The 9,952-nt window shown below is 35.3% G+C and overlaps 1 protein-coding gene across 1 annotated transcript in view; it reads left to right on the forward strand.

Annotated features, from left to right (window-relative positions):
• The first annotated feature begins 1,163 nt into the window (after positions 1-1,163).
• Cd53 (CD53 molecule) overlaps positions 1,164-9,952 on the forward strand; it is a 21,619-nt gene continuing 12,830 nt past the window's right edge. Inside the window, exon 1 of the mRNA XM_005388932.2 lies at positions 1,164-1,284. The gene's annotated coding sequence lies outside the window, so the exon portion shown is untranslated. The remainder of the gene's footprint in view (positions 1,285-9,952) is intronic.

The following is a 9,952-nucleotide window of genomic DNA, read 5'->3' on the forward strand; positions in this document are numbered from 1 at the left end:
ATTCCAGTAGATGCAATTTCAGTAGTAGAGCTGAAATTATAAATATGTTTGTCAAAATCTCCATCTCACAGTGTTTCCCCAATAACATTCTCTGTAACTTTAAATTTTGATTCTAGTTCTGCCAGTTCTTAGTTTTACAATCTTGGGTAAATTCTCTAATCTCTTTGAGTCTGTTTTCTCATCTATAGGTGAAGATATAACAGTAACCAGTAGGATTATTATTAGATGCTACTATTAATAAACTGAAGCTGACAGGTTGAGATTTGCTGAAGATCTCACAGCAAGCAGAGATAAAGCTAGGACTGAAACTCATTTGCTCTCTCAATCTGGTGCTCCCTCTATTAACCAAATCATTTCTACTGATGCACCTCGAATCATGTCTTAGGGACCATCACTGACAATATCCTCACATGAGGATAAACTTACTTTTGGTACAGAGAAATGTGAAAGTGATGTGCAATCAAAGTGAGTATTAGCCAGGCATGGTGGTGCATGCCTGTAACCCCAGCACTTGGGAGGGTGAGGCAGGAGGATCCTTGCAAGTTCAAGACCATCCTGGGCTATAAAGTGAGCTCAAGGCCAGCCTGAACTGCATAGTAAGACCCTGTCTCAAAAAGACCAAAAAAAAAGTGAGTCTTAGAGATTGCATGAAGTCCATTGGAAAGAGTGTGGGGAGAGAGAAGAGTATGTTGAAAAGGACATCTGTAACCTAACCCTAGAAAACATAAATCTAACATGTAGAAACATAACCCTAACCTTAGAAAACATAAATATTGATTTAAAATTTTACTCCAGTGTCAGTCCACCTGAATGGGAAACTGTTGTGGTAAGGCCAAGAATACCTATTCTTGAGTAGTTTCACAGGTAATTCTGAGATGCTATGTTGGTTAAGAATCACTGTTATTCTTTAGACAAAAATCATCACCCAAATTACCCTACAACCCACCAGGACTCTCAGATTAGTGCCTGGACCAACTTGGTTTTCAAATTTTCTTTGTTTCACAGAAACTAGTTTACGGTGGGTTGTTGGAGGAAGCTTCTAAAAAGCTGGGGGATGGGTTGAATCTCTGAGTCTAAGAAGGTAGACTCAGCCTCACTTCCTCCCTCTTCTCATCTGGCTTCCTGTCGTCACAGTACGATCACATTTTTTTTTTTTTTTTTTTGCCCTTTACTTCTCCTTTTACACAAATAGGCCGGACATCTGTTTTACCAGTCTTGTTGTAGCCACCTCAAAGATAATAACCAAATCCTGCTTGAAGGACTGAGGCAAGGTGCCTGTGAAAGGTAAGACTGATGACTTTTTAACCTTGTTTGAGTGTAAAGCTCTAAACAATTCTATGTAGGGTAGGGTAGCTTTTTAGGAGACCCCATATACCACTCTAGTAACTTTAAAACCTCTTATTTCACAACTATCTAGTGCTGCAAGTAAAAAAGATGAGCAATGTCTTAGTAACAGTGAAAGAGGTAGTCAAGTCAGAACTACTTTGACTTAACCAGTTTCCCATTATCTAACATCTCTTTGAGTCTAGCGATTTACATGTTTAAATTGCTACAGAATGTGAATTACTGATTATGTATGGTAGTTTGTGGTGCCTGGAGTTTTCTGTGTGAGATGAAGTTGGGGAGATTTCCTATGTGCTTTTGTCTTTAGAAGATTGGTCTTGTGATTTTTAAAGTAGGACAAAAACTCTCAGTCAGAGCCATTTAGAAAGGCAGCTGGGAGATGTAGCTCTTCCCCATTTGAGAAATTTTCAAAAGTAAAGAGGCACTATATGACAAGATGTCTGAAATTCATAACACAAGAGATGCTATGTGAATGTACTGCAAAAAGTGAAGGCTAGATATCACTAAGGATACCTAATATGTTGGCTTTCAAAGAGCAGAAAGAATATTGTGATCTGCAGGGCACCCCCAAATTAACTTGTTCTTGGTATACAAAACATGAACATTGATAAATACAATATTAAATTTACTTATGAAAAGCAATCCACTGATCTCTATACAACAATAATTTCCAGTTCATATGCTATGGCTGATGAAGTCGCAAGGAATCAACAAAATGGTAGTTCAGCTTTTATTCTGACTTTTGGTGAGCACTATAGCAACTGCTGGTCACTACAGGAAATTCTATATCGGATCTTTCTTCTTCCAAGATCTATGAAAATTTCATATGATTATGTCCTAGAATATATATAGGAAAGTCCCCTGTGACCTCATGCACCCACCTAAGAATGAGAGGTTGGGATTTGGCACAGGGCTTTAGACTCCCAAAACATGTCAGGTACTATTGAGCTTTGAATTTGAAATAAAGACCAGACTTTGAATACATTCACTTATTGATCATCTCAGTCAAGTACCTACTCAGGCCAGACACTGTTTTAGAAAATCCAGGTATGAGAAGTGTTGAGGTGGAAAAGAAATATTTGCCCACCAATAGTCTTGGCCTGAAGGAACTCCCATGGGAGATAAGAAGTACCTTACTTATAAGTTCTTTGGAAAAAAGTTGAGCCAAAAAAAAAAAAAAAAAAAAACCTTTGCTGCTGTGTGAGCAATGTTTCGCTTTCTCAATCTTAAGTGGAATCTGTACTGTTTTGAAACTGCGGTTGAATGGAAGCAGAGGCTAAACTGAAACATAATTTCCGGAGATATTTCCTGTGTGAGCCAGTTAAGCATATTTAGCTTTTAAATGAAAGCATGGGGGGCTTTTATAACTACAGAAAATTATTCAAAGACCATTCTTTCACAGCTATTGTTACCACTACTTAAGTGACCTCACTTTTGTCCATCAATAAGAAGCACAAAAGAGAAGGATAACTCTCTGCTCGTCTTTAGTTTCTTTTTTTTTTTCTTTTTTTTTTTTTTTTTTTTGGTTTTTCTCCGGTACCAGGAACCGAACTCACGACCTTGTGCTTGCCAGACAGGCATTTTGCCGCTGAGCTAAATCCCCAGCCCCTTGTCTTTAGTTTCTTATGCCCTCTTGTTAATGCCTGACTACCCAGACACCTCCAGGCTCCTATTGTACCTCATCATGTCCATCCTGAAACATAGCAGTGGCCAGGCATTCTGCTCAGTTCTTCAGACACAAAGATAGTGAGCATTGTGGTTGCCAATATGAAAGTGTCTCTCATGGAGAACAGTCATAGCAATACACAAATATAACTCAATATGCTTTTGTATATAAGAGCAGGAGAATGTGTACAAGATGAAGGAGGAGTTCAGAAATGTGTCAAAGACTCCATAGAAAAGGGAGTGACTGCCTGAGTTCACTTTCAAAAGAGTATGAGTTTCCTATGGAGACAAGATAATGACATTCCAGACACAGAGAGTAATGTATGCAAAGTCTAAGAAGTATGAACCCCCAGCACACTAGAAATGAAACTAAGCAAGAGAAACTACAGTAAACAAGTCAGAGGATGATATAAAGGCATAAGCCCTTTGTCTTACTTGGCACTTGAAAGTGGATGGCAAAATCATTGAATAAAGAGGTCTTGGTCTATCCCTGGACAGTCGTCCAAATGACAGTATTAATGGGATGGGGCTTTGAATGAGGATGAAGAGGCAGATTTCTTTCTCTTCAACATAAATTTTCCCTTAGATCAGAAAGGAAGGGTGGAGCTTTGGTGAAGTTACAACCACTCTCTTTTTCTCAACTTCTGTTCCAGGAACTTCTATGTTGATTTAGTTGCAGTGGTTTTGTGTTCTTCGTAAGCTCACACATGTCCAATAAACATCCACTTTGTGCAGATCATTCTGGGCCTATGAGTTGGGCCACTATCTTTAAGTAGCTGCCAGGATCAGTTGCTACTGTAGGTGTGGAATGCTGGAGCAAAGTAACACAGAGAAGCCAGACAGCTGTGCAGAGCTGGCTTCTACATGGCTGCTGCAGCAGAGAAGATGGTTGCTGCGAAAGTTGGTGATCAGTTTGGGAAGGCAGTCTGAGAGTAGGTTTTAGTAAACGGAAGATATGCATTGCTAAAGTCCACGAGTGGCCACCACTGAGAGTGGAGATGATGAATGTTTATGTAGGGTTGTTTAAGTTTTCTTATCTACTGATTATCCATTTCACAAGGAGAGAGTGGAGTTCCTAGCTGAGTAGCAGCATCAGTAAATAGTAGCTATGGCAAAAACTGCAAAAAAAGTGTCATATTTCTACAACCATTTAAAATGAAAGATCTTTTACAAATGGAAGGAGGAATGAGAAATGGAGGGAGGGGGAGGGGAGAAAGGGAAAGGAGATTGGCAAGGAAAAATTAAAGAAAAAATTGAAATAGAGCTTTTTCAAAAAGGACGGGGAACAAGAGTTGGAGGGAGCACAGAGGAATGGGGGGGAAGAAAAAAATTTAAGATGTGTTATGTACATGTACAAACTCCCCATAATAAATATAATCATTATTTATTGCACACATATACTATAAAAATAAAAAAATAAAATGAGAGTGCTATATTCCAAGTGTTAGAATGTAGGGTGGAATTTAGAGATTATTTAGTTTCAAATAAAGTAACTTATAGTGACAGACCAATAAATGTTAGCTATTATAATGTTCTAATCTATTTTCAGTTGGAGTGACTTGTCCAAAATCATAAATTACTTAACTAGCTATTTAGAATATCTTGTTTGCTATTTCAAGATGTGGAAGAATATTATTTCTTCCACATTACACTATGCTACACTAAACTCCTTTTTCTTAGGGATTTCTAAAGAGGCATTGTTAGGATATGTTCTCTGTTTATATAAAGAAAATGTCAGTGCATTTTAACATAACCCAGTATAAAATATGTAATTGCAAATGCAGTTGATCTGAAATTAATATGCTAGGAAATCATATTTAATATATATTTACCAAAGCTTTGACATTTTATATTTAAAAGTACTAGATTGAAGAATAAGAGTGACAAATTATTTTGATATCTTATATCTTTTAAAAATTGTCCAAGTAGACGTGAAGCATGTCTTAATGTGCATGTTATATTAGAAACAAATAGAGGCTTTAACATTATTTCGTGGTTCATTTTTCTAACAATAGCTATCGTATTATCTTATAGCTATTATCGTTATAGCATTTATAACATTAGAGACCGAAACTGTAATAATTTTGGGATCAGAATAGCTTAGGGTATTTTACTCATTTTTAACAATTTTTGTTGGTGGTTTTACTTTCTGACAAATATTTAGGCTTATAGAAAAGTTAAAGAAAAGAAAATAGTATGAGGAATTTCTAAACTCCAGAACCAGGTAAAATGACACCCCTATTTCCCAAATATTATCATTTTATCACATGTGCTTTATTTTTCTCTAGTTTTCTCACAGGAGAGTAATTGTTAACACTATGTCCTTTCTCTTAAGTATTGTAGTTTGTACATCTCTATAAAGCAAAAATTATCTTATATAACCACTTTACACTGATCTAAATCAGGAAGCTAACAATGATAGGATACTATTAATAATATACAGATTTTATTCAGGTTTTACCTATCACTCTATTAATATTATTTATAGTAAAAGGGGGCCAGGGATATAGCTCAGTAGCATAAACACCTGCTTGGCAAGTGCAAGGTCCTGAGTTCGATTTCCAGTACCAAAAAAAAAAAAAAAAAAGAAATCTATTTATAGTTAAAGGAACTCTTCAATCATACATTACCATTAACTACCATGTCTCTTTATTCTTTTAGTCTGAACAGTTCTGGAGTCTTTCTTTTTGTTTCATATCATTCATATTCTTAAAGAGTAAAGACTAGTTATTTTATAAAATGTCTCCCTATTTTAGTATTTTGGTATTTTCTCATGATTAGATTCAAGTTATTCACTCTGTTGATAGCATTGCCAAAGAAACAGCTTTTCTTATTTCATAAAGAGCTCTGCTTAAGCTGGGAGTAGCTTGCTTAAGCACATGATGAACAGGCCTTTAGAAGAAGGACCCTCTAGTACACACATTTATATATTTTAGGATAAGAAAGACAGCCTCTTCTCAATGGACTGTGTGATAGTTCTGGATAACTGTTTTTTATTTAGGTAGTGGCCTTATTATAATGATCCCTATCCTACTTCAGCTGTCAGTATCATCTTGCTAAGCTTCCAAGGGGAGAATTTGGACTGTAAAGATCATCTGAATTTGTCTTTCCTCAAGTTTTCTCTTTTTTCTCTTCCTTATTTGTCTCTTCTTGAGTTTGTGTGCGTGTGTGTGTCTGTATATTTGTGTGTGTGTTTAACAAAGGGCAAACAAAACAAGTAAAGATATTTCCAAGAAATTAAATGAGTAAATTATTATTAAAAACTTCTGGCAACTATCATGTTTCTTTCTTAAAAATCTACTAGAAAGTTCAGGGTCAGCCTTAGAATGAATTAGACAGTAAGCTCTGAACTTAACTTTTACTCAATATTTCCTGAATCTGGTACTCAGGTACTCAGTCAGCCAGTACTATTTCATTTATCTCTCAGAACAACCTCTGGGGTAAGTATTAATATCCCCATTTAAAGATGAAGAAACTATGAAAATTAGACAAGTTAAAAAGTTGTTTTAAAGTAATACCAAAACTGAGCACTAAATGTGTCCAATCTCAAAGCTAGTGTTTATCAAGAAATGATCATGGAACACTGTGCTCTTTGAACTGTTGTTTATAAGTAATCTTCACCAACTAAGTGTGGTTCTAATATTATGTCGTGGTTATCTGTGGAGGAAACATGAGGCCCTAACCCAACCCCAGCTGCACAGCACTGCTTTGCTTAAGTATACCCTAGGCCTAGACTGGAAGGCCTCAATGAGTCCTCATGCCTCTGAGAAGCATATTCTCTAGCCATGCTCATTCCATGCGGGTGGGCAACCACTCCAGCGACCTCATCCTGCCTCAAAACTCATCACATGGCCCATCTCAGCCATCAGCCCCACTTGATAGCAAAGTTCAGTCAGTGATCTCCCAGATCATGGAACTTCTGAAATACTGTTTGACCTCAGAGCACAAAAAGTGATCTAGCCCTCCCAGAGAACACCATACCAAGGTCTGCCTATCTGGGCTTGTGACTAGTTGACCTGTCTAGAATTCCAGACTAGATTAAATAGTAAAGATCTACTGCCACTGAAGAGTAATAGCTGGCTTTTTCATTCTCTTGACAGTGCCTTTTGAAGAGTAATTTTTTTTTTTCAGTTTTGAAGTTCAGTTTACCAATTCTTTTATGCGTTGTGATTTTGGCATCTGAAAACTCTTTGGTTCACCAAGTTGCAAATATTTTCTCTTATTTTTTCCTCTGGGGTTTGCTGTTTTAGGTTTTACAATCAGGTATAGGATCTATTTTCAGATATTTTCTGATATAGTGAGAGATTTTATGGCCATTCCTTTTCCCCCATATTGTTACTCAATTGGTTGAGTACTGTTAGTTGAAGAGTAGCCTTCATTCTCTAATGTACTGACGGTCATCTTGGTTGAACATCAGTTGTCCATGTCTAGGCTCTCTGGTCTATTGACTTCTTGTTTGTTCTAATTCCGATATTGTGTTGTCTTTTATATTGTGGTTATATGAAATTCATGAAATTAGCTTATGTTAGATTAATTCATATATTTATTTATATATTAAATATATATTTATATTATTTATTTTATATATATATATATATATATATATATATATATATATATATATATATAACTGCTGCGATATTATAGATTGGGATCACAATCAACCTGTAGGTAAATTTGAAAAAAAAATTCAGTGATATTGTCTCCTGACCTAAGGACATGGTATATTTCTCCATTTATCATATCTTTTTCAATCTTTCTCAGCAGTCTTTTTATTTTGTTTTCAATATATCTTTCACATCTTGTATCAGCTTTATCCTTCAATATTTTATATTTGATGCTATTATAAATGATATATTTGCATTTCTTATTTCCAATTGTTGTTTATATAGAAATATTAATTATTTTTGTACATTGAATCTTGTATCTAGCAAATTTAGTATACTCACTTATTAACTCTAGCAAATGTTTTATAGCTTTATTTTCACTTTCGTGTGTGGCATTCCTGGTATTTTGAGTGAATTCAGAATTTGTGAGTTTACTTTATTGGGTACTGGATATTTTTGTACTTTTATACATCTTATTGTGCTTTGTTCTGGGCTGCACTTAAGTTACTTGAAAAATGTTTTATTTTGGGAGGCATGCTTGTAAGATTTGTTAGATGGAGCTGAAGCACTGTTCAAAGTAGAGCTGTTTATTCCTTATTACAGAGACAAGACTCTTTAGTGTAATAGAACTGTGAGTCTTGAGGTTTTTCAGTCTAGCCAATGGGAATAGGACTAATCTCAGCTTTGTGCAACTTCCAGGCACAGTTCATATGTCACCTGACCTTGGATAGTTTCTTTACATGCCTCTGTTAATCAGTTATCAGCTAAATTTGTGTGTGTGTGTGCATGTATGTGTGAGTATATATATAATATATATATACATATATATATGTATATATATATTATATATATATATATATTTGTCTTTTTGAGACGGTCTCGCTATGCATCTCAGGCTGGCCTTAAGATCATTTTGTAGCTCAGGCTGGCCTCAAACTTGCAGTGATGCTCCTGCCTCAGCCTCCCAAGTGCTGGGATTACAGCAATGCATCACCATGCCTGGCCTGGTCAGCTAAATTTTTATTGGGCAATTTGGTAGGTTTAATAATGTATGCTGAAGCATGTGCATGCATCTTCTAGTGCAAAGGTGACTTTGGAAATGTGAGTAAATTAAGCTTTTTGAAATGAGAGATTATTCTGGATTATTTAGGTAAGTCATCTAGACATATAAGTCCTTATAAGAAGGAAATAGAATAATAAAAAATAGCGAATGTGATGATCAAAAAGAAGAGATTAGAGTGATGTGAGGAAGGGGAGAGGAATGTGGATGACATCTAGGAGCAAAGAACAGTGATTTCTAGAAGGCAAAGAAATGGATTTTCTTCCTGAACCTGTCAGAAAAACAGCTCTGCCAACAACTTGAGTTTAGCTTTCTGACCTTTAGAATTATTAAAAAGACATTTTGTAGCCATGAATTTTGTTGTATTTTGTTACAGTAGGGACACAAAACTAATACAGCTGTCCTCTTAAATCTCTGGTATTTGTATGCTGAGCAGCTCTGTCTTCTACATTATTCTGTCCTGTGAACCACAGATGGCTTTGTCTCTTCAGAATATCAATTTTGTCTCTGCAACAGGGGAATCTCCCAGGATTCCCTTCTCTGTCTCATTGTCTTAAAACTGTCAGTGCAGTAAACTGGAGCAATCATAGAACTCATACATTCATTCATATTCCATCTTTCAGGTGTCACTGTTCATCATTGTTTTGTGTTCATTGTCTTGTAAACCATCATTTTCTATTCTGTACATTGGTTGTTGTTCCAAGTAAGAGGGTAAGTCTGGTCTCTGTTTTATTTTCACTCAAATAAAAAGGGTAAAATTAATTTTGACAGTATATCTTACTTATCTCAAAATATTATCATTTCAATATGCCCAAATATTATCCTTTCAAGATGTAATCCATACAAAATTTTTAATTTAATCTTTTTGTACTAAATCTGTGTTCTACATTTATAATAATCAATTCAGACTAGCTAAATTTCAAGTGCTCAAAAGCATAGCACAATTCTAGGTTACAGAGAATCGTAGCCAACATTTAGTTATTCAAAGGGATATATTCATTTAAATATGACAACTTGAACATCAGCTACTCCAAGAAATACTCTTGATTAATTCAACTAAAAAATTTCAATTTCCATAGTAATTGATTCTGTTCTTAGGGATGTATTTTGTTCTTTTACTTTTTATTTTTTATTTTAAAGAATAAAAGAAGGATAACATAATAATAGGGGGGACTTAGCAAATTACAGACAAAATGGTAGGAAATTATCAATGGTTATCATTTTATGTATTATTATCTACAAAATAGTTTCTCAGGAAAACAAATAGACAAATAAT

This window comes from Chinchilla lanigera, unplaced genomic scaffold (assembly GCF_000276665.1).
Source record: "Chinchilla lanigera isolate Chin_1 unplaced genomic scaffold, ChiLan1.0 scaffold00034, whole genome shotgun sequence".
Classification (NCBI taxonomy): Eukaryota; Metazoa; Chordata; class Mammalia; order Rodentia; family Chinchillidae; genus Chinchilla; species Chinchilla lanigera.